Raw genomic sequence first — 26,086 nt, forward strand, 5'->3', positions numbered from 1 at the left:
TAAATTATTTCTGTTCATTTATAATTTTTCCATTTTATTTTCAGTATATACAATATAATATGTTGTTGGCTGCACAGTTTGCAATTTAGTCTAAATCCAAAAGTGAAATTCTTAAATGATTTGGATCAAAAATATTTTTAAGGGCGAATACAATTTTTTATTCTTATGTTTAATGATGAACTGTGCACTGTGAGCTCCAATCCCTCTGCAGTAAAAGCCTAAGATTAACACATCTTTTACAGTGCTAGTCCCCTCTGGATCATTTTGCTGCACCACGGTATGTGATAGCTGCTTATGCGGAATCCTGACGCCATCTGAGTGTGCTCTTTCTTTATGTCACAAATGTAACATGCCCTGCTCAGACATTTGGCGTATCTAGGATCAGAAGGTCACAGAAATTGGCAGATCGCAGGTCCTGTTTGGAGTCCGCTCACCAATTAATTGGAGTGAATAGGTTTGATTTTCACTGAGTAGTGAAGGGGTTAAGAGTTCCTTTTTGATCCTTCTGGGATTCCATACAGGACTGCCACTAGCAATTTCGGGGCCCCATACTGGCAAAATTTTTGGGGGCCCCCTTGAGACTCCGCCCAGGCTTTACCCCAGCCCTGCCTCCACCACTCATACCATCCATAGTCCCACTGCCCTCGCTTGCAAAAACTCCACTTCTGCACCACATCCTCCCCAATCACACATTTACAGTTCCCATCACCACATACATGGCCAGCAGCTTTTGTTTTAGCCAAAATATTTTTTAATCCACCACCAAGACAAGGTATACTCTTCTGGCCAGACTCTACTCTACTGTAACTTACTAAACATTTGTTAAAATATTCAATACAATTTAGGCATATTTTTATTTATTTTTCAATTTTTAAATTACCAATAATATCATAAACAAGGAAAAATACCACCACACCATGATCAGACACCATATTACTACCACATAGTGACCTATAATACCACATACAAGGAACAAATACCACCACACCATGTCCAGATCTTATATTACCACCACATGGTGACCAATAATGCAACATACAAGGGACAACTACCACCACACCATGACCAGACCACATATTACCACCAAAGTGACCAAATAATAGCACATACAAGGGACAAATACCGCCACACCTTGGCCGGACAACATATTACCACCGCATAGTGACTGAATACTGCAATACTGATCATTAATAAAAAAAAACACAATATTATCACCATAAGTGCCATTATACACAGGAGATCTGTACTTGGTATGCAGTGTCTGTGTACAGGTAACACACTAACTCACCAGTGACGTCTCTTGGTGAAGTCCTTCAGCCTCACTTTCCATTTTCATCCAGCACAGACCACCATCACTTCTTCCAGCCAGGGCTCGTCTCTGCAGGAAATAACATAGTTATCTAGAGCTCTGCTTGCAGAACACATTGCTTAATTTTTTCCCGACTTCTATACTACACTAGATGAAGAAAGAAAGGTGACCTAGTGTCGCTCTGCACAGTAACAGGACCGCCCCCCCATTTAAAACAGTATCCTCAAAAAATAAAATAAATACATCACTGCAGTAATAATATCCCTTAATTAGCCCCTATGCTAATAATATCCGCATCCTGGCCCCGTGTATCTCATTCCTGGCTCCAGCCATATGTTCTCCCATCCTGCCCTCATGAGTATCCATTCTGGCCCCATATGATCTCCCCATCCTGTCCCATCTGTCCCATGATCCTGACCCATCTATCCCATTATCCTGCCGCCCCATCTGTCTCCATCGTATCCATCCTGCCCCATGATCCTGCTCCATCTGTCTCCATCCTGTCTCACATCCTGCCCCTTTTGTCTCACATTCTGCCCTATGTCTCACATTCTGCCCCCGTGTCTCACATTCTGCCCCGTGTCTCACATTCTGCCCCGTCTCACATCCTGTCCCCCGGTCTCACATCCTGCCCCCCTGTCTCACATCATGCCCCCCTGTCTCACATTGTGCCCCCTGTGTCACCAATTCTGCCCCATGTCTCCCATTCTGCCCCGTGTCTCACATCCTGCCCCATCTCACATCCTGCCCCGTCTCACATCCTGCCCCATGTCTCACATTCTGCCCCGTGTCTCACATCCTGCCATCTGTCTCACATTCTGCCCCCTGTGTCACAAATTCTGCCCCCTGTGTCTCACATCCTGCCACCTGTCACACATTCTGTCCCCTTCTGTTGTTTTCATTCCTGCCCCCTGTTGTTTTCATTCCTGCCCCCCTGCGGTGTTTCCAGTACTGCCCCCAGTGCTTCCATTACTGCCCCCAGTGTTTTCATTCCTGCCCCCAGTGTTTTCATTCATGCCCCAAGTGTTTCCATTCCTGCCCACTGTGGTGTTTCTATTCCTGCCCCCAGTGTTTCCATTCCTGCCCCCAGTGTTTTTATTCCTGCCCCCAGTGTTTCCATTCCTGCCCCCAGTGTTTTAATTCCTGCCTGCCTGATTTCATTCCTGCCCCCTGTGTTTTTCATTCCTGCCCTCTGATTTCATTCCTGCCCCCCTGATTTCATTCCTGCCCCCTGTTTTTTATTCCTGCCCCCTGATTTCATTCCTGCCCCCTGTGTTCTTTTCTTTCCTGCCCCTGTGTCCCCCATCCTTCCCTCCTGTCCTTATCATGCCCCGGGCTTGCCTCATTCAGTAAAAAAAAACACCTTACGTGGCCGCTGTCCAGCGCCGACATCCATCCCCGACATTTCATTGCGGACTCGCCGGCGAATGACGATGACGTCATATGCCGGCGACGTGCGCGCTGACGTCAGCTGCCAGCCTCCGATTGGCTGGCGGCTTTAACTGTTGCCTTGTTGGCCCGGACGGGCCCGCAAGGCAACAGAGGACACTGAACCTCTAACACAGAGACCTTGCAGACAGCCGTGAACAGTGCTGCAAGGCAAAGAAAGCTCCTCTATGTACTCCTATATAGTGTTTTTCCACAATCTAGCAGGATACGGATGGAAACCCACTAACAGGATAAATTTGGAAAAATGTGCAGCAGGCAGCACTAATTGAAAAAAGAACAATGGAACAGTATGAGGCAGTGACGCACGCTGAGCTGGCTACAACCAGCTGTGGCTGCAGAACAGACTACAGCGTGAGCTGAACTCACACAGACACCTTGCAGACAGCCGTGAACAGCGCTGCAAGGCAAAAACAAGGTTCTTACACAGTGGTTGCTAAATTAGCCTGGGTAAAGCACAAAGTAGCAAATCGCTATCTCAAACTATCCCTCTGTCAGAACAACAGCGTCCTGTCCCTAACTGAATTCACAGCAGAGTGAACCCATAATGGCGCATCATGACATCATTTCAGCAGCCAATCACAGCCATGCCAGTAGTTACATGCCTAACATGCAGAACAGGATGTGCCCACACTTCTAATGATTCCTCATTGGCTGAATTAAATGAAACTGGCTGATTGCATTATGGGAACTTCTGATTCTGATATCCGATATTGCAAAAGTGTCGGAATTCCGATACCACGAATATCGGCCGATACCCGATATTTGCAGTATCGGAATGCTCAACAAAATGGGCTGAAACCACTCTCAAAGCAGCAAGTTAGGACCTTTCTGGGAATCTTGGATTACTATAGGAGTTTCATTCCAAACTTTGCACCCCTGACTGACCTCCTTCAGGAGACAAAATCAGTAATGGCCAAATGAATGTTGGAGGTGCAAAGATAGCCTTTCAAGAGCTGAAAGTAGCTCTGTGTAAGCAGCCAGTCCTGATTGCCTCTGACGTTGACTTTAACCAGTTCTTTCTCAGGAGTTACATGGAGAGGAGCATCCTTTTGGCTATCTGAGTAGGAAACTGTTGGCATATGAGGAAAATGATTGCAAGGCAGAAAAGGAATGCTTGGACATAAAGTAGGCAGTGGTCACATTGTGATACTGTCTCTTAGGGTTACAATTTATTTTAATGTCAGACCATGCCCCACTCAAGTGGATCTGGAAAGAAAGGGGGAAATGCTCCTGTTAGCTGGTTTCTAGCCCTACAGGATTTTTGCTTTCAAGTAGAACATAGAGCCCAGAGTTACATGGTAATGCCGATGCCCTCCCGAGAATCCCACGTCTAATGATATAAGGTGCCAAGCCCACAGCTTTAGGCAGAGGGGGAGGTATCTAAGGTGCCTGTTGGACACCTAGTGGTTGGGAGATACACTTAAAGTAATGCTTTAGTACATAGGTGTTAATTGGCCATGACAGATTGATTGTGAGCAGTTGATGAGTTGGGAGAGACTGCTGCTCACATACCTCCACCCCTGGGTGTGGTTCACTTTAGAAAATTGAGAGCTGTTTGTCAGGGGTGTGAGGTGAAAATGAAAAGGTGTGAGTGCAAAATGAGAGGAGTGAGGGAAAATAGTGGAGTGATCGGAAAATGACAGATGTGAGGTCGAAATGACAAGTGTTAGGGGGCAATGAGAGGAGTGAGGGGAAGATAAGAAGAGTGAGGGGGAAAATGAGAGGTGTAAGGGAGAAAATAAGAGAAGTGAGGTGCTATAACTAACCACAGATATTTAATATGCCCAGGCAACGCCGGGCTCTTCAGCTAGTACACATGTAAAATACAATGAACAAAATAACAATAACAGACTGATACAGAGGGAAGAGGGTCCTGACATTGCAGGCTTACCATCTGCAGGATAATGGAGAAGGAGGCAGTAGGTTGCGGGGTTTGCAGCAGATATGGTGGGGGTGAGATGGCAAGGCTTCATTACAGGCTGTAAACTCTCGTAATGACACGCGTTTTCAAATTCCGTCTGGAAGCTCTGAATGTGGTGGATAATCGGACGCGTTGGAGCACAGAATTCCAGAGGATGGGGAATACTGAGGAGAAGCCTTGGAGGCGATTGGATAAAGAACGTGTGAGTGTGGGGGAGAGAAGGCCGTCTTGGGAGGACCGATGGCTGCCTTGTTGGAAGACACAGTATCAGCAGATAAGCTCAGAAATAGACAGAGAAGACAGATTATGAATGTCATTGTGGGTCAGTACTAGTAGTTTGCAAAAATTAGGCGTAGAGGCACATTCAATAATAAAAAATCTTCAAACATTATTCCGAATACATATTTTTAAAATTCCATACAAGGATGATGTGGTACAGGAATATCTTTGATGTGTTTCTGGCACCTACCGCTCCCTAAGTCATAGAGCATGTCATGAATATATATCTCAAAATATGTTTTTGAACTAAAGCTTGAAGATTTTTTATTACTGGATGTGTCTGTCCATCTCTTTTTTACATTGGATTATTCTGGTTGGTCAGCAGCATTGGAATGGCACTTTGGAAAATAAAGACAGAGGTTTCCTAAAATGTGAGTATGATGGAAATGTTCTCTTCCGTTTTTAACTAGTAGTTTGAACTGGATATGTTTGAGGAATTGGGAGCCAATGAAGGAATCAGAAGAGAGGAGAAATCGAGGAGTAGCAATAAAAGACGTGAAGTAGTCAGGCAGCAGAGTTAAGGATGGGCTGGAGATGTGCGAGACTGTTAGCATGGAGGCCACAAAAGAGTAGCTGAGGCATTAGCTGATGAGGGCATGCACTAACAATTTATTAGGTTCAGAGTTGAGGAAAGGACGGATTCTGGAAATATTTTTTTGTTCAAAGAAGCAGGAAGTGGTAGGAGCTTGGATTTGCGGTTTGAAGGACAGGATAGAGGCTAGGGTTACTCTGAGGAAGTAGACTTCTGGAATAGGAGAAAGTGCGATGTCATTATGGTCACAGACTCTCATTAAGAGCATAAACGTGATAGTTACACATTGGATAGAGTCATACATCTTGATGGTTACAGATCCATGGTAAGAATCTTGGGACTTGCACATCAATACAGAGGCAAATAACATTACTGTTACACTGAGCTTGTTTGTTACGCAATACTGCTGTGGCACTGAGCTATGGGGTTACATTACAATAGGAACAGCAGTCAGATGACAAAGATCAAAGCCCAACTGTATAGTCATCAGGAAGCCACTCATTGGTGTGTAGAGCCAATTCTCTCTACATGAGTCCTTCTGTCACGACTCCCTGGTATTACTGCTGCCAGGAGAGCTGCGTGCCACCACAGCAAGGGAGCTGAGAGCAGAGGGGCGAGGAACTCACCGGGTAGCAAACAGGACCTGAGCCACGTGACTGGGAAGGAGGTGGTCAAGGGTGGTGCCAGATGCCGGGGTGCAGAGGATACGATGTACACTGCAGAGTAGTTAAACGTGCCAAGATCAAACCAGGAGATAACGAGGTAACCAAGCGTGAGGCGGAGGGATAGTCAGAAAGGGAGCCAAAGGTCAGAAAACCAGCAGAACAAACAAGCAGAGTAACACGCGGAGCGCAAAGCAAACAAATGCAAACCGAGCACACACTCAAGTGGTCAGACACCCAGACTAAACAAAAGTATAGCTGACAGGGAATCCTAGTCGGAGTGAGTATAAATACCCCTTCCCGATCCAATGAGAGGCCAGCAACATTAACCCTGAGAGAGCAGGACATGAACCATGTCCTATACCGTGACAATTTTATTGTCATTGGTTGAACTTGATGTACAGGAGTCTTATCAACCAGATTAACTATGTCATTATTTAACTCTATCACTATAAGTCGTTCGGCAGGCAATAGATCTAAAAACTTCAAATACTGTGCTCACTGTTAGGTCCAGCACTGGCCTCAGTAACTCTTATTGAACTGTTCAACAGGCATGCCTATAAACTAAGCAGCGCTCTGTCTCACAAGCTCTCTAGCCTTTATCTACTGATAAGCTAGCTCACTCTTGCTCAAATCTTTAGCCTCTAAAATATTAACTAAAAATAACTTCTTAATCCTAAAAAACAACTTTTTACATTTTCTATCATTGTTTTAAAAAGTTTTGAAAGATTTAAATGACTTCACAAACTAAAAATGTATCTTGCACAAGCAGGACTCCATTTCTCAAGGGATGACTCCCAAATGATTCACAGCTTTTTATATAATAAAGCAATGGTTCATTTACCATTTAAGATGCATTTTTAATGGTTTCAACTTTTCAGACAAATAATGGAACAAGGAGCAGATACAAATTGTGAATAGAACAATAGGACCGAACAAAGATCTTTTTCTGGACAAATCTCTGTCCATTAAGCCTTGGGATGAATTAAAGTAGAATCCCTCTGCATCCTGGAAAAAAAATGGATAATAACTTATACACAGTAAGTGACTTTTTTCATATGTAACTGTGATTTGGGGAAAAAAAATAATGTTTTAATGTTTGACTATTAGAATATTTCATCAGTGTGAGACGATGAAAGTCTAAGTCTTCCCTTCTCTTAAGATCAGCAGAACAAAGATTGTACTGCAGGTACGCATGTGGCTGTATGTGGCATACACTGAAGCTTTGTTCTGATAATCACTGAAGATCCTCGGGGTCAGATCTCTCCAGTCGTGGATTAATGGACCATCTAAAGAACCGCAGTGACTTGTTCTAAGGGGCCAATTAAACGTCCGATTTTTCCACGGATGAGAAAAATGACTTTGATCAGAGTGTGGTCTGAGTGTCATTTTTTTTGCACATGGATGAATAAAAAAATAAAAAAAGAATTCTCCACTATCTTCTTTCTGACAATCTGTGAAAATTTTATCGCACTTGGATGTCATCTGCATGCCATCTGATATTTTTTCAGACACCCCCGAAAGAAGGCATCGCGCCGAAACGCGCGTAGGGGCTTGTCGGCAGTGTGCTTTTCCAGCAGGTAATATTATGGTCTTTACATGGTGTTCACTCCTCCTGTCCTTTCTATGGAGCACAGCGTAATCTTGCAGGTTCAGTCAATATTTGGCACTTGCCTTTTTGTAATTATCTCTAGACACTTGCTATTGTGATTAGCTCATATACAGTATTTATGTGTGGGAGGTAGTGTTGAGGAGAGCCATAAGATCAAATACTTAATTAACCCCAAGACATAAGAGATTGAGAGAAGTGACCCATAACGTGTATTGTTTGATCTTACATAAGTTTTTTAGATGAAAGTAAGACACTAAAGATGGCTGCCATTTCCTGTATCAGAGAGCCATGTGGCTGCCTGGCTGGTATCCAAGATGACGCCCACTCTGGTCACCTCATGGATCCACCCACAGTGACGCCCACCTTGATGACCTCATGGACCAACCCACCCTGATGACCTCATGGATCCACCCATGGACTTGCTCATTGCCCAACCCACTAACCAATGGAATGCATCCGATCACTCCCATTTTAGAGCTAACCGAGCCCCCTTACAGGGGATATGTAACCATGTGTTCTGACTGAATAAAGTCTCTTTTCCCTTGCAGCTGGGCCATAGATTGATCATGGAGAGTTTACATATGACTTTGTGTTGTTATATGTTTATTTCTTTGGTGCGCACCTGATCAATATCCATTAGGCCAGGAGTAGGCAACTTAAGTGAAGTGAACATTTTATTATTAAATTGTTCAACCTAACAATTTGGCTGCCCAACGTTGGGCCAGCAGAGGAAGAGCCCTGAACCCTGAGGACCGGCGACTGGAATGGCACGACGCGCTGAATACCCCGAACATGGAGACTGATCACCTCCTTATCAGAACACGGTAAGTCTGCTGATTTTTATAATCTGTAGTCTTTACCTGTGTCCTTCGGGGTATCCTGTGCAGATTGCCTGACCGTGTCCGGTCTTCATGGTATCTGTAAGACGGCAGAAGGGTCTCTCCGCTGCTGGTCATTTAATTGCAAGAACCGTCACATGTTTTAGTTGCCTACTGCCTGTTATGTGTTGTGAGGAGGGGAGATGACTGGTAGTTAAAACAGGAAAAGCAAGTTTTTTTAGAGAAGGAAAAGCAAGTGTTAGAACAGGAAAAGCAAGTTTTTAGAAAAGAAAAGCAAGCAAGTGTAAGAAAAAAAAAAAAATATTTTTGTCTGTGGTACAGTACATGGTTGTCGCCTGTGATAAGATTTTCAGTTCTCTATAAGAGAGACTAGGACCTTGAGTGATTGACTCGGCCTAGGGGGGCCCGGTAAAACTTGGAGTGAGATGACTCAGTTCGGCGCCTAATAAAATGTGTAGCGGCTCATTAAAACTTGGAGTGAGATGACTCAGTTCGAGCCAAATAAATAAATTTATAGTTTTTTTGCCCCGTGGCATCGAGTGAGTTGACTCTGCACGGGGACTGGTAAGTTAGGGAGCAGTTTTTTTGCCCCGTGGCATCGAGTGAGTTGACTCTGCACGGGGACTGGTAAGTTAGGGAGCAATTTGACTAAGTAGGGAATAATTGGTTTGTAAAGTACGGAACACGGAAGTCAGACAGGGACCACGTGACAAGAAAGAATAGGAACTGAGTACTGCAGACTCAGTTATCTTTAGAATCTCAGGTTTGAGTCATCTCCCCCGTCTTATTGTTTGTTTGGTGTTTGTTATCTTGATAGAGATATAGATATCTATAGAAAGATGGAGAAATTAATGCAGTTCTGCCGTATTGGCACTAAGCCAAATTCAGATGGCAAGTTAGACCCGTGTACATTAGTAGCGACTCGTGAAGGAAAGAGTCATGTTAAACAATGTAAAAAGCTTATGAAGTTGTGTGGAATGCCAGAAGAGGAAGGTTACAGCCCCTGGAGTGGAAGATTGTCTTGAAAGAAAGAAAAGGTATCCTAGAAGATAATGGATTGTTGTCTACTGCTAGGGCATGGGAGAGAGTCTCTGAAAGTCTGTATAGAGAAAATTGGGTAGAAGAGGAAAGGAATAAAAAGGGCAGAGTTTTGAGTTATGTGTATTACAAAAATATATCCTGTGAGGGGCCACCACCTTATAATGGTGGCCCAGAGCCATGTGCTAACCCTGACGGCGGCCATCTTGTGAATGGCAAATTTGTTAGTGCTGACGGCGGCCATCTTGTGAATGGCAAATTTGTTAGTGCTGACGACAGCCATTTTGTGAATGGTAAATTTGTTAATGCTGGTAGCATCCATTTTGTGAATGGTAAATTTGTTAATGCTGGTAGTAGCCATTTTGTGGATGGTAAATTTGTTAATGCTGGTAGCAGCCATTTTATGGATGGCAAATGTGTTCATGCTGGCGGCGGCCATTCTGTGGATGGCAAATGTAATTCTGACGGTAGCCATTTTCTGGATGGCAAATGTGCTGCTCCTGGTGGTGAACATCTTAGACTAAGGCTATACACCACATCACCAAAGCCTTGTTACCCAGTAATGACCACTAACGGCCAATACAATTTTCCTTTGGGAAGTGAACAAGCTTTACCCATGTATCCTGTCTCAGTGGTTTCCAATGGGGCACCGAACCTTTCCCCTATCTAGCAATGCTCCCGCCTGGATCGTCCTCGGCACCGACCCTTTCTACTGTCACTTCCACTGCCAATTTAGCCGCACACCCACTGTTGTGAATTCTGTGGCCAAGCTCCCTCCTGTGGTCGTGAGTGGTACTTCGGCTGGTTCTGTCTATGAGCTTCCTTTGGTGGATGAGAGTGGTACTGCGGCTTCTGAGTTTCCTTCCTCAGGTGACGAGGTTAAGTCGTTAGGTGCTGCTCTATTTAACTCCACCTAGTGCTTTGATCCTGGCCTCCAGTCAATGTTCTAGTATTGGTCTTGCTTCCTCCTGGATCGTTCCTGTGGCCAGTCTGTCCTGCATAAGCTAAGTTTTGCTTGTGTTATTTTTGTTTGCTATTTTTTCTGTCCAGCTTGCTTTGTTGGTTTTTCTTGCTTGCTGGAAGCTCTGAGACGCAGAGGGAGCACCTCCGTACCGTTAGTCGGTGCGGAGGGTCTTTTTGCCCCTCTGCGTGGTTGTTTGTAGGTTTTTGTGTTGACCGCAAAGCTATCTTTCCTATCCTCGGTCTATTCAGTAAGTCGGGCCTCACTTTGCTAAATCTATTTCATCTCTGTGTTTGTGTTTTCATCTTTACTCACAGTCATTATATGTGGGGGGCTGCCTTTTCCTTTGGGGAGTTTCTCTGAGGCAAGGTAGGCTTATTTTTCTATCTTCAGGGCTGGTTAGTTTCTCAGGCTGTGCCGAGTTGCATAGGGAGCATTAGGCGCAATCCACGGCTACCTCTGGTGTTGTGTGATAGGATTGGGGATTGCGGTCAGCGGAGTTCCCACGTCTCAGAGCTCGTCCTATGTTTTTGGTAATTGTCAGGTCACTTTGTGTGCTCTGAACTTCAATGTCCATTGTGGTTCTGAATTACCTGTTCACAACAACCCACACAAGATGCTCCAAGCAATGGCCTCTCCTCCCAACGCTTCCACTACAATAGCACTCTCACACAGTCTACCTAACCTATACCCGGTACCTCACAGGCTCTCTTGCAGCCAAGTGCACACATGTATGGGATGGTGGCAACTGTATCAAGGGGGGTCTCAATCTGGGAGGGGGATGTCAATAGCACAGGAAGCACAAAGGGGAGGGAATGTTGGCAACCTGTTTTCGAAAAAGAACTTCCTGAGGGACCCTTGTTAGTGGTGGGAAAGGGTGACATAACGACAATGGAAACAGACGCTATTGTTAAAGCTGCCAATTCTCGGTTAGAGCATAATGGAGGTGTAGCTAGAGCTATAGTGTAAGCAGGAGGGGCGACTATTTAAGCTGACAGTCAAATCATTGTTGAGTCACGTGGTCAGATAGCTGTTGGGGACATAGTGGTGACTAAAGCTGGCAATCTTCCATGTAGAATGATCATACACGCTGTGACCCCTACTTTTGACCCTATTCAGCCAGACGTTAGTGCTCAACAACTTCATGCAGCAATAACTCGCATTTTAGAGTATGCGAATATTAGTGAGCAAATTGAGACCTTGACAATTCCGGTGCCATCTCTACTCCCGCCTCAGGTGTCACCACCAACAGTGTCAATGCTCATGTCTGAGGAGCCCACCCTCTATGTCAAGTTTACACCCCAGCAAGCTGCTACTCTGTTGTACCAAGCTCCAGATCCAGAAAAACAGCCGATACCTTTCTACAGAAGCATGCTTCAAATCCAAAGTACTTACCCAGCTGCGTGGCAAGATCTAATTTCACTGGCAAATCTTAAAGCAGTCGATGCATATTGGCCTGTTATGGATATCGTGTTCAATGATGACTCACTTGCCAGTGACAAGACATGGGACTCTGGTGTTGAGTTCTGCCAAGAACCCAAGACATGGGCCTCGGATGAGCTGGCTGACCTATCACTTATTGTTGCCAAAGGATTCCAGATGCCTCAAAGCTGATGCAGCCATTGTACGAAGACCTCAAGACATCAGCGTTTCCACTATGTACCAAATCCGTGGAATCTTTCTACGCTCTTAAACAGGCCATACAGTCTGCACCAGCTTTTGGAATCCCAAATTCTGATATCATCTGAGGACATCCAGTTCTCTTAATGGCTCCACACGACATAATTGCTATTCCTGCAACCCTAAACATCTGTTGGTGCAGCGTCATATGAGACTACAATATTCGCTGTTGGTTCCGGATAATGTCACTCTTGTCCGCTGCAGCATCTTCAAACTGTCCATGCTGCTTCCTCTTTCCAGGGGGGATGTGGATGATGATGCTGATGCTCTCGGAGAAGATGCCTCTACACACTCAAAGGAGGATCATGACTGTCTTGAACAAATGCAGAAAGAAGTAGCCTCCAAGAAAAACGTGTCTGAAGACCCATTCCCACATGCTGACCTGACGTTCCTCACTGATGGTTCCAGATTTGCAGATGAAACGGGAAGGTTCCATACGGGATATGCCGTGGTTACACATGACCAGGTCATCTCAGCTGGATCACTACCACCGCACATGTCTGCACAAGAAGCGGAACTTAAAGCTTTGACGTTGGCTTGTCAGGAAGCAACGGAGAAGGTGGTCAACCTCTACACGGATTCAAGATATGCTTTCGGAGTGGCTCATGACTTTGGCAGTATCTGGGCAGCCAGAGGATACCTAACGTCCAGTGGAACTCCTGTAAAACATGCTGCTACCATACAAGAACTTGTGGCCGGTCTTGATCTACGTTCGGAGGTTGCAGAGATCAAGATCAAAGCTCACGGAAGATTGGATTCTCCAGAAGCAAGGAGGAACTTCTTTGCTGACAAAACAGCAAAAACCTATGCTGCGGATCCATTTGGGAAAGAGAAAGCAGCGGTGTTCGTGTCACAAAACACTGAAGAAGGGACTAAAGGCTCTCTTATGAGGATTATCCATCTACATCAAGACATCGGATGATGAAAAGAAGCCATGGCAAAAAGGAGGAGCTAAAAAAGGATGAAGATGGAGTCTGGAGGGTGAACAAAAAGTTCTGTCTACCCCGTAATCTGTATTCCTCAGAGACAGAATGGGCACACGGTATCGCCCAGAGGCAGGAATCAGATGATTGACCTGATTTGGAAGACTTACATGGCACTTGGGATCTCTACTGTCACCCCAAAAATACTGCAATTCCTGCCTTGTGTGTGCAACATGCAATCCAGCACCGCCCCAGAAAGTTACTGAGAAACATTGGCTAAACCACTCTATCCTTTTCGGAGGATTCAGATTGATCACATTCAAATGCCAAAAGTAGGGAAGTACGAGTATGTACTGGTAGTGACTGACATGTTCTCAGGATGGCCCGAAGCCTATCCAGTAACAAACATGACTGCCAGAGTGACTGTTAAGAGACTGATGACTGAAGTAGTATGCAGATATGGGGTCCCAGAGGTAATAGAGAGTGACCAAGTACCCGCATTCATTGCAGCACTGACTAAGGAACTATGGACATTGGTGGGAGCCGATTTGGGTTTACATACTCCACATCACCCACAAAGCAGTGGGAAAGTAGAAACACTGAATGGCACCTTGAAAAATAAAATACTGAAAGCCAGTTAGGAGGTCAGACTTGGACAGACATTTTGCCCATTTCCTTATACTCAGTCAGAAACACTCCAAGGGGTCCCACCAAACTCACACCACACGAGATTCTTTTTGGGGGAGCCTCCAAGGTTGGGTCAATATTTTCCACAACAACTAGCTTTAGGAAGTGATACTCTTGTAAATTATGTAATTGTCCTTACTAAAAGAACTGTCGGTAACACATGTACAAGTTTTATCATCCATTCCAGATCCAGATTCCAGTGAAGGTACCCATGATTTCCAACCTGGTGACTACATGCTGGTAAAGAAGTTCATCAGAAAGACATCCCTGGAGTCGAAATTTGAGGGTTCCTACCAAGTGCTCCTGACTACTCCTACTTCAGTCAGGATTGCTGAGCGCCTCCTGGATCCATCTTATTATTATTTATTGTTATAGCACAATTTAATCCATCTCTCACATTGTAAACTTGTTAGACAGTTAGGGACAGAGTAGGATCTGACCTGCTTGTCAAAGTCCAGCTACAAAGGGAGGTTTTCCACAAGGGAAAACTTGTCTCAAACTGGTGAAAACTCCAATTGCCCCCTCCCGGGCGAGACGGTCAGATATAGGATGTGTTACATCAGGGTGAGTGACATATGTATTTTATGTAACCATGGAGATGGGAGATTGGAGAGTAATAGATCCAGCAGGTAGAAAAGTCCCGAGGACGCTGGTAGCGCGCTCCGAGATACCTCCTGATATATCCATGATTGGTCACACATTCTCTGGTGTCTATAGCATCCGTATTGTCATGAAGCCTCTGATGTCATAGTGACACTTAACACTGGTGGGTTAGGGAATCACGGTGGGATCAAGATAAAAAAAGGGTTAATAAAGTATTTAGGGGGGACTGTTGAGGAGAGCCATAAGATCAAATACTTAATTAACCCCAAGACATAAGAGATTGAGAGAAGTGACCCATAACGTGTATTGTTTGATCTTATATAAGTTTTTTAGATGAAAGTAAGACACTAAAGATGGCTGCCATTTCCTGTATCAGAGAGCCATGTGGCTGCCTGGCTGGTATCCAAGATGACGCCCACTCTGGTCACCTCATGGATCCACCCACAGTGACGCCCACCTTGATGACCTCATGGACCAACCCACCCTGATGACCTCATGGATCCACCCATGGACTTGCTCATTGCCCAACCCACTAACCAATGGAATGCATCCGATCACTCCCATTTTAGAGCTAACCGAGCCCCCTTACAGGGGATATGTAACCATGTGTTCTGACTGAATAAAGTCTCTTTTCCCTTGCAGCTGGGCCATAGATTGATCATGGAGAGTTTACATATGACTGTGTGTTGTTATATGTTTATTTCTTTGGTGCGCACCTGATCAATATCCATTAGGCCAGGAGTAGGCAACTTAAGTGAAGTGAACATTTTATTATTAAATTGTTCAACCTAACAGTAGTGCACGCCTACTATGTACTGTGTGTTACTGCTTGCTGGTCTTCACATTGCCTGTCTTTGGTGACCATTTGTCATCTCCTGGACTCCCTTTGTACTACTTTTATGCTATTTTTAGTGTGCAATTAAATAAAGATTATTTTATTTTACTGGTTCGTTGTAGTGCTATCTTTTCTAGGTTTTTGATATTTTTTCAGACCCAATAACTTGCATTTCTGATATTGATCTGACCCTTGACTCAAAATCAGACATGTCTCAGCAATTTTGGGTGGACCAAGTAGTGTAGCTACCGGAGGCCCCACACTCAAAGGGGCCCACCGGAGCTACCCTACCCTTAACTCTGGCGGCATGCACAGCACGCTATTACAGTTAAGCCCTGCATTAGAGCAAGGAGACACGATCTTCCTGCACTACCGCTCTCAGATCTGCGAACCGCAGGTTGCCTTAAGCCTGTAGTCAAGGTGCCGAAGCACGCCCAGGATGTCAGAATCCCGGCGTGTTGGTCCGCCCCTGGGAAGTTGTCAGGATCCTGGATTAGGTGAGTATATGATGTTTCTTATTTTAATTAAAATTTGTGGGGGCATCATAAACAATGGGGGACCCTGAAACAGTGATGGGAGCCCCTTATAGAAACTATTACTAGGGCCCTTATACATTATAGAAACTACTGGTGACCTTATAGGCATAACTAGGACCTGCATACATTATATGGACAATTAGGGCCCTCACACTTTTTTGGGTGCTACTGTGGGGGCCTTTATATTGTGTGGGGACTATTATACAGTTTGGTGGCTAATGTGGTGAGCGTTATGATAAAGTTTGAGGCTAACTGTGCGGGGAATATACAGTGTGGAAGCGTATACAAGGGCTGTTATACAGGTTGAGACATAGTGTAGGGACTACTGTGGAGGCCATTAAATAGTGTGAGGGCTTCTGTGGGGGTCATTATACTGTGTTTTGTGGGAGCAGTGAGGACATCATACTGTGTATAGGAGAACTGTTGGTCCACCATGCTGAGTATAGAGGAGCTGTACATGAGGGACACAGTGAACATTATTAAATGTTAAGGGAACTCTTAAGATGCATTATTGTTATAGGGGGACTCAAAGCATTGTACAGTATATGTCAAGGGGGCAAAATGTGGATACTGTTTTCTAGGGAACTTGCACAGGGCATTAATATTTTATAGGGGCAATTTTACCATCTAGAGGTCACAAAGGAGGCATTATTACTATGTAAGGGGCACAGTGCTGGACATTATTATGTGGGGCAGTAAGAACAGTGCTGTTATTGTGCCAAACAAGAGATGCCGTAATATGGACACAAATGACAGTAGCGGCACTGTATTGTGGTGGCAGCAGGAAGAGGAGTTTGTGAAGGCAAGCCATGGCTGAAGAAGTTGCCATGCTGGTCTGGGCCAGATGGAAGATGTGAAAAATGAACGACTACGTCAGAAAGAACGTCAGCTGTAAGTCACCATCTATAAATGTACTTTGATCACTTGTACGTTCTGCAAGACTGGTATCTACCACTATATGTCACAGTACGGTGGCAATATCACTGTGTCGCCATAGCTGTAATCAGGGTTTCTGATTAGAGGCCCACTCAGTTGTTTTTCTCACTCCTCCAAGCTGTACCCCTAACTAAGCATCTGCGTTGACCCCTTGGTCTATGAATGGCCCAATAGTCCATAACATGTAGGAATGCTATACCTGAAAAACACACATAGCACTCACACGTGAAAATCAAATGTCTAAATGAACCCTGACGGACAGGCAGAACATTTTCTTATCCCAGCAATTTTTTGAGATACATAATCTACAGGAGCAATACTCATCAAACAGTAGGCTATGTACCGGAAAAGTTTTGTCTCCTTGATATGTCATATTATATTCAATTATTTGCTTAAAAAACATAGTAGATTAGTTTCATTATTTTTGTTTATTTTCTAGATAATCAGATGAAATGAATAACAATCACACAATGGTAACAGGATTTATTCTTCTGGGATTTTCTGGAGTAATTGGGAATCAAGTCTTCCTTTTTCCGATCTTCTTATGTACATACATCATCACTGTGTGTGGGAACCTATCTATAATCCTTGCGTACAAGCTTAGTTTGAGCCTCCGCACTCCAATGCATTTTTTTCTTGCTAATTTTGCTCTCTTGGAAATAATATATGTTTCGTGCACCGTCCCGAAGATGTTGTCCAGTCTATGGCCAGAATGTAACGCCATCTCCTTCCCCGGCTGCGCTATACAGATGTATTGTGTCTTGTGGAACAGAATGCTGTATGCTGGGAGCCATGGCTTATGACCGCTATAACGCCATATGTCACCCTCTGTTGTATACTGTGATTATGAGTGAAGTGGTCTGTATCCAGCACATAGTGGGATCATACGCCGTTGGTGCAGTGAATTCTCTAATTCACACAACATTCACTTTTTCATTATCGTTCTGTGGATCAAAAGAGATAGACCATTTCTTTTGCGATGTGCCACCCGTCCTAGAACTCTCCAGCCAGGACATTTGGGTTAATGAACTTGTGATATTTCTGATTGCCGGTTGTGTTATGATTGGTCCGTTCATAGTAATAATAATTTCCTATGTGGAGATCATTTCAAACATTCTAAAACTTCGTTCCACATCCAGCAAGAAAAAAACTTTTGCAACCTGCTCCTCTCACTTAATAGTTGTTACAATATTTTATGGTTCAGGGATCTTTGTGTACCTTAGACCGAGGTCAAAATATAGGATTAGACAGAACAGCGAGGTCTCTTTAATGTACACTGTTATTGCTCCTCTCTTAAACCCTTTTATATACAGCCTACGGCAGGGCCGGCGTCAGCACCCGGCGCACCGGGCAAATGCCGGGGCCCTGGGGAGAGAGGGGGGCCCACTCACTCTGTCATAGATACAGCTGGGAGAGCAGAGCAGGAGAACATGCTCTCTCCGCCCACAAAGTCACTGCTGGCTGCGTTCTCTTAACCCCTATGTGCCAGCTCTGACACAAGCATCTTCTCACTCAGTCACTGCAGCCAGGCAGGCACACATAGGGGTTAAGAGAAGGCAGCCAGTGTGACATTGTTTGTGGGCGGAGAGAGCACGTTCTCTGCTCTGATCTCCGCCCCTGAAGTTATGAGGCAGATTCAGGAGGAGCTCCTAGTCCTACCAGTGCCTGAGTGAGTGGCGCTGCTATATACTACGTGGGCTGCGCTGCTATATACTACGTGGGCTGCGCTGCTATATACTACGTGGGCTGCGCTGCTATATACTACGTGGGCTGCGCTGCTATATACTACGTGGGCTGCGCTGCTATATACTACGTGGGCTGTGCTGCTATATACTATGTGGGCTGCTATATACTACGTGGGCTGCGCTGCTATATACTATGTGGGCTGCTATATACTACGTGGGCTGCGCTGCTATATACTACGGTGGCTGCGCTGCTATATACTACGTGGGCTGCGCTGCTATATACTACGTGGGCTGCGCTGCTATATACTACGTGGGCTGCGCTGCTATATACTATGTGGGCTGTGCTATATACTACATGGGCTGCTATATACTACATGGGCTGCTGTATGCTACATGGGCTGCTATATACTACATGGGCTGCTATATACTACGTGGGCAGTGTTATATACTACATGGCTGTGTTTATATGCGATCATGAATCGGGGTATGTGTTAAAGGGGGGCCCACTGAGACTCTTTCGCCCGGGGCCCTCAAAAACCTGGAGCCGGCCCTGGCCTACGGAACAAAGAGGTCATATCAAGTATCAAAAATATATTTTTACAGAAGATAAAATTCTGATAAATTATTTCTGTTAATTTTTCATTTTTCCATTTTATTTTCAGCATGTAGAATATAATATGTTGTTAGGTGCACATATTATAATTTAGTCCAAATCCAAAATGCCAAGATTTAAATGATTGGAATGTAACTGTAGAGATAAAATGAAATATTGAAAATATATTTTTAGGGCTAATACATTTTTTTAATTAATTACTAATCATTCTACTTAACTACTTTGTAGAGGTGAGCAAATATTTCAATGTTTGGTTCGGATTACGATCGCCGGATTTGTAATATTCGCCGATTTAATCATTGAATATTCACGGAACATAACCGAACGCTATTCAAGTCAATGGGAGGCAAAAAAAATGCATGCACAACACATTCAAACAGGCCCCACAGCTGCCAAAACACATCAAATGAGGGACAGACATTAGGAAAGTGGCCTCAATTCACCCACAGTACAAATTGTACTGTACGGGTGTAGCAGTAATCAGCCAGGCATGAGGTTTCGGGGTCTGGGACAACGTTTACAGCTTTCAATTGAACGTCACAGTAAGACGAGGTGGGTGAGGGATCAGTGTAGGCCCCTTTGTGGGAACCCTGATACCACATGCAACAACTCAACTTGCTTTCATGCTGAGCCACACTCAGGTGGCACAAATATCAGTTTTTAAGACTACTATTGTCAGAAAACTCTTATATGTAGGATAGTAACACGGGTAACTTGACTCCAAAAAGCTGGAGGCCTGACGGTCTCGGAGGCTTACTACTACAGGCAACATGAATGAAGGAGACCCAACCAGGAGTCTACACATTAACAAAAAATAGTGGCAGACATCAACAAAGTGGCATCAATTTCAACACAGTAAAAATAGTATAATAGGGATCAACATCTCTTCCACTACAGCCAACCCACCACATGGACACCCAATCAGGAGTGTTGACATAGAGAACAATATCTCTTTCACTACAGCCAATCCAGCAGATGGAGAGACCCTATCAGGACTCTCCACATTTCCCAAAATTATTGGTAGACACTAGACACCAAAAAAGTGGCATCAATTTCAGAAGCGTAAAAACAGTATAATAGGGAATGACGTGTCTTCCACTAGAGCCAATCCAGCAGATGAAGAGACCCAAACAGATGAAAAGTGTTCACATTTCAAACAATTAGTGGCGTTAGGGGCAGGCAGACTAGGCAGCTGCCTCGGGCTTCCGCTCCTCCAAGGGCCCCCATCCAGTTATGAGGCTCTTGAGTAAGAGGGCTCCAGCGCCGCCCCCACATTCCACATTCAATAACGGGTGATGAAAAGACTGTACCTTCAACAAAATGGTATCAACAAAGATGTCAGCTTGGCTGACAAAAGTCCTCACTCAGCCACATATCACAAAAAATGGAGACGCTACAGGTCTTGGAAAATGGCGCTGAAGTTCTAATGGCCTGGAGAATCATAATGGAAGGTCAGTTTTAGCATTTAGTGAACATGGTAAAAAAAAAACTAAAAGCAACTGTGGAATTGCACTTTTTTTTGCAATTTCAAGGCACTTGGAATTTTTTCCTGCTTTCCAGTAAACAATATGTTAAAAACAATAGTGTCATTCGAAAGTACAACTTCTCCTGAAAAATACAAGCCCTCACATAGCCATTTGACCCAAAAATAAAAAAGTTATGGCTCTAGGAAGAAGGGGAGCAAAAAAAAGGAAAATGCAAAAAGTCTGGTCGTTAAGGGATTAATGTCTAACCGGTTACCCAGCACCCGCGCAGATCAGCTGCTCCCGATGTCGGAGGTGGCTGGAAATGATCCTAAGAATATGTAATCAGTGTTAAACTCCACGACAAACCCTTTAACCAGTTGTAAGGCTCAATCACAACTGATGCTGCTCAGACATCAATGAAGTTCTGACACCGGCATCTGTGCATCGCACATCTAAGAAAACATTGATTTTGGAACCTGTCAACTGATTCCCGCAGCTCAAAGAACAAGCAGCATGAATCAGATCCTGGCTGCACAATTGATTTGTTAGAGAAAAATATAGTTTGAAAATTAATTTGCAGAGACGAGACTAGTCAGTCGCTACCCCAGCCGACTCTTTCTCAGCATCACTCCAGGTGATTGACAGTTATCTCCCGATGCACATACCGAGTAAATTGCCATACTGCAGATTTTAAATGTGTGTTGTGTCTCAACTTCTGCACCTTGAAGAGGTTTGGTTACATACATACTGTATTTATATAGTCAAAAAATTAGTAAGTTGAAAGAAAAGAAATGTTCATCAAGTTCAAATGAGGGATGGGAACGGAAAAAGGAAAAGGGCAGATGCACAACCACAAGGCATGATCCGGTCTGCTCCAACAGAGAATTTTTCCCTTCTGATTAGTGATGAGCGAGTGTGCTCGTACTCGAGTTTCCCGAGCATGCTCGGGTGGTCTCCGAGTATTTTGGGTGTGCTCGTAGATTATGTTGTGTCTGCATGATTTTGCAGCTGCTAGACAGCCTGAGCACATGCAGCGATTGCCTGTTTGTTAAGGAATCTTCACATGTATTCAGACTGTCTAGCAGCTGCAAATCATGCAGCTGCAGGGACACAAACATAATCTACGAGCACGCCCAAGAAACTTGGAGACCACCCGAGCATGCTCAGAAAGCTTGAGTAACGAGCACACTCGCTCATCATTACTTCGGATCCCATATGTCGATCCGCCGGATCAAGCATTCAGAAGAGAACCCTTGATAGTTCCCGCTGCGGTCGGCTGCTCCACAGATTAACAGGTTTTATAGCTAAAGAGCCTTGTATCCTCTGGAGATTGAACTGGTCTTTTTCCATATGGAAGAAGTTCCCCCTTGTTTTTTGAGGGGGTTTTACATGAAACAGCTTTTGATCAAACTTTTTGTAAGGGCCATTTATGTACTTGTATAAGCTATAGGGAACTTGTCACCTGAAGAAAACACTATTAACCTGTAGATATGGAGTTAATCTGCAGGTTAATAGTGTTGTGAACATCCCTGGTGCCAGCACTTTGACCCCTGCTGCCAGGAGAATTGAACTCAGTGGCTCAGCATTAGGACCGACTGTCAGCCAGTGCCAGGGGTGCGGTTACAGCCACCGCTCTCTATACACAGAGCGGTGACTGAACAGCGTCATAGCTGCCCCCGTGACTGATACCGGGGAATAAAGTTCAATTCTTCCCGGCAACAAGGGTCAAAGTCCAGTGCCAGGCAGGTTTACAACGCTATTAACCTTCAGATTAGCCCCATATCTGCAGGTTAACAGTGTTTTTTCAGGTGAAAGGTTCCCTTTAATCATGTCCCATCTCAAATATCTATTGCAAAGAGGAGAGCAGTGCTAGCAATAAAGATTTGGGGTCACAGGCCCAGAACTTCTTGCCGATGCCCAAGATTTCAACATGACACCAATTCAGGTTGATTCGGTGGTAGAGTATGGAGCCACGAGTTCCCTGGACTACCAGTCAGTCATCTTTAGCTGCCTTCAATACTTCATCGGCACGGCTCCTGAGTGCAGGGCTGAAGAGGACTTGGTTGCTGCGGTCATTGGGGAACGAGATGAACTGTGTATAAGCTTTATTTTTTTGTGAAGGTTGCGGCAAAATAGTGAGATCACTTGAAGGGGGCACTCGGGAAAGAGACATTCAAAGTACTGTTGCCTTCAGAAAAGTATGCAAATGGTACTTTTTCTTTTAAGTAAGCATTTCTACTTTTTAGGCAAAAAGAAAAACTAATACTTTCTAGGTAACATAGGGGGTCATTATTATTTTCTGAGAGGCACACAGGTATCATTATTACTGTCTGTATGGCACATATGGAGCACTATTATTACTATGTGTGGAGCATCAGGAGGAGCTTTATTACTGTTTGGGGGGAAATAAGAAGATCACTAAGATTTTGTGGGACAAAACTAATAAGGGTGCGTGTCCGCTGTCCAGATTGATGGCGCTTTGGACGGAGCAGAAAACCCGCTCTGCCCAAAGCGCCGCCCCCTTATGTACCCACGGTGGCTCTGGATGTGTTCATTGCACACATTAGGAACCGCCACACGCTATACATAGGACCCTTTTATTTACCTTGCGGCAAAGGAGCGTCACCGCAAGGTAAACAGACATGCTGCATTCTAAAAAGACGCGCCGCATCTCCATAAACGCAGGGCCGCCAGATGCGTGTTCGCACGCATAGTGGAGACGGGATTTCATAAAATCCCCTCCACTATGCTGTAACATCTGGATGCTGCGTGTTGAACGCTGTGGTTGTACGCAGTGTTCAATCAGTAGCTAATCCGGATGTAATCCGGCCAGTGGACACATACCCTAACACTTTCGCTGCTTGTGATGAAAAAAAAGTTGGCACTTTTACTTTGTGTGTCTGCAAAATCTTAGGGGGGGTCATCACAGTAAGGACACATTTTTTTAATTATTGGCGTCACTGTCATACAACAGGTGCAGTAATGCAGCAAATCATGCAACAGCTGCAGTCACAGAGTTCAGTGAAGCAGCAGGAAATAAGAAGCAAAATGCTTCTGTGATATAAACTCTGCAGATACAAGTCTTGGCTGGAAGAAGATGTCGTGGTGATCTGGGCTAGACGAAAAGTCAGCAAATGAGAATAAATTCAGTCTGAAAGAACATCAACTATAAATCACTAGATGGTGGCCCGATTCTAACGCATTGGGTATTCTAGAATATGCATGTCCACGTAGTATGCTGCCCAGCCACGTAGTATATTGCCCAGCCACGTAGTATATTGCCCAGCCACGTAGTATATTGCCCAGCCACGTAGTATATTGCCCAGCCACGTAGTATATTGCCCAGCCACGTAGTATATTGCCCAGCCACGTAGTATATTGCCCAGCCACGTAGTATATTGCCCAGTTGCGTAGTATATTGCAGCGCGAGGTAGTATATTGCCCAGCCACGTAGTATATTGCCCAGCCCACGTAGTATATTGCCCAGCCACGTAGTATACAGCACAGAGCCACGTAATATATTGCCCAGCCACGTAGTATATTGCCCAACCACATAGTATACAGCACAGAGCCACGTAGTATATTGCAGAGCAAGGTAGTATATTGTCCAGCCAAGTAGTATATTGCCCAACCACATAGTATACAGCACAGAGCCACATAGTATATTGCAGCGCGAGGTAGTATATTGCCCAGCCACGTAGTATACAGCACAGAGCCACGTAATATATTGTCCAGCCACGTAGTATATTGCCCAACCACATAGTATACAGCACAGAGCCACGTAGTATATTGCAGAGCGAGGTAGTATATTGTCCAGCCACGTAGTATATTGCACAGCGACGTAGTATATTGCCCAGCCTTGTAGTATAAAGCACAGAGCCACGTAGTATATTGCCCAGTGACATACTATATTACCGAGCCACGTATGTCACAGGTTAAAAAAATAAAAAATAAAGATACTCACCTAACGATCCGAGGGCCCCTTGTAGTTGAACATACTCACCATTCTTGTCGCTGCCCCTCAGCGTCCCGTCTCTCCGCTTCCTGAGATCCGCTGTGCAGATGGGCGCGCGGCTGCCGCCATCTTGCGTTCCCCGGATGCTTTGCAAAATTACCCATATGACTTAGCGGTCTCGCGAGACCACTAGGTCTTTTGGGTAATTTCGCAAAGCATCGCTGGGAAAGGAAGATGGCGGCAGGCGCGAGCGGCTCAGCGGACAACGGAGGGTGAGTATAGCAGGTTTTTTGTTTTTTTTTACTATTTTTAACATTACTTTCTTTTACTATTGATGCCGCATAGGCAGCATCAATAGTAAAAGGTTGTGGACACACAGGGTTAATAGCGGCGGTAACGGAATGCGTTACCCATGCCGCGATCCGTTACCGCCGGCATTAACCCTGTGTTAGCGGTGACCGGAGGGGAGTATGGAGCGGGCGCCGGGGACACTGACTGCGGGGAGCGGAGCGCCGGGGAAACTGACTGCGGGGAGCGGAGCGCCGGGGACACTGACTGCGAGGAGCGGAGCGGCCATTTTCTTCCGGACTGTGCCCGTCGCTGATTGGTCGTGGCTGTTTTGCGGCGACCAATCAGCGACTTGGATTTCCATGATAGACAGACGCCACGACCAATGAATATCCGTGACAGAAGGACAGACAGACAGACGGAAGTACCCCTTAGACAATTATGTATATAGATGATTATATACAAATTGTAGGGCTTGTCTCTGTCCAGCTCCAATACAACCCACTCTGCTCAGCTTCCACCAGCGGACTCACCAGGGAACACATGGGTTGGTTTTAGTCATAGCTAGCCAGGTTCACCTAATCAGGACCTGTAGTGCTAAGATTTCCCCCTAGCCTAGCCAGGTGGCTTTGCTACAAACTGTACTGTAATCTGTCATACTGCCTGCAGAACTGGTAATGACCAATATAAGATGGTATTATTGGTCTTATAGTTTTTTTTATCATTTAGTGACTGTTTGGTAGTGCATTTCAGTCACTATGTAGAGGCAGATGTACAGTGGTATTATTAATAGTGCATAGTGTATTTTATTCGATAGTGGTAATATTATTTATTCACTCTTTAGTCGTAATGATAGTGGTCACCATTCAGTGGTAATTTTCCAGCCTTGAACAGTAGATTTTTTTGGTAATAATGGTCGCTGTATCGTGTGTCTTGTTATACTGTGTTTTAATATATAGGCAATATTTAATCCTGAATATGTAGCAAAAATCATTAGACTTTAAGTAGCGTTCACACAGGCAATGAGGTTTGATTCAAACATGTAGTTTTATTTCTTTCATAAAACTCCAAGGGTTTCAAAACAAAACAGCCTTTTCTGACCACACAGGTATAACAGCAAATAAACATTTAATTCAACAGTCAGATATATGTCACTGCGGGGTCTGGCTGAATAGATTATAGTCCCTTCTCCTAAAGCAAACTTTACTCAAGTAAGAGATAGCATCCTACCAGTCTCAGTATCACCTTCAGCCGCGCTACAGCAACTTCCAGCGCCA

At 44.7% G+C, this 26,086-nt stretch overlaps 1 long non-coding RNA gene and 1 pseudogene across 1 annotated transcript; both read left to right on the forward strand.

Moving 5' to 3' along the window:
* Positions 1–8,488: 8,488 nt before the first annotated feature.
* On the forward strand, positions 8,489–15,136 carry LOC138652067 (uncharacterized). The gene is made up of 2 exons (XR_011315566.1): positions 8,489–8,588; positions 14,080–15,136. It is a non-coding gene; the product is annotated as an uncharacterized lncRNA (long non-coding RNA).
* Positions 15,137–17,254: 2,118 nt separating this feature from the next.
* On the forward strand, positions 17,255–19,105 carry LOC138651869 (olfactory receptor 5G9-like; annotated as a pseudogene).
* Positions 19,106–26,086: the final 6,981 nt, after the last annotated feature.

Source organism: Ranitomeya imitator, chromosome 10 (assembly GCF_032444005.1).
Source record: "Ranitomeya imitator isolate aRanImi1 chromosome 10, aRanImi1.pri, whole genome shotgun sequence".
Classification (NCBI taxonomy): Eukaryota; Metazoa; Chordata; class Amphibia; order Anura; family Dendrobatidae; genus Ranitomeya; species Ranitomeya imitator.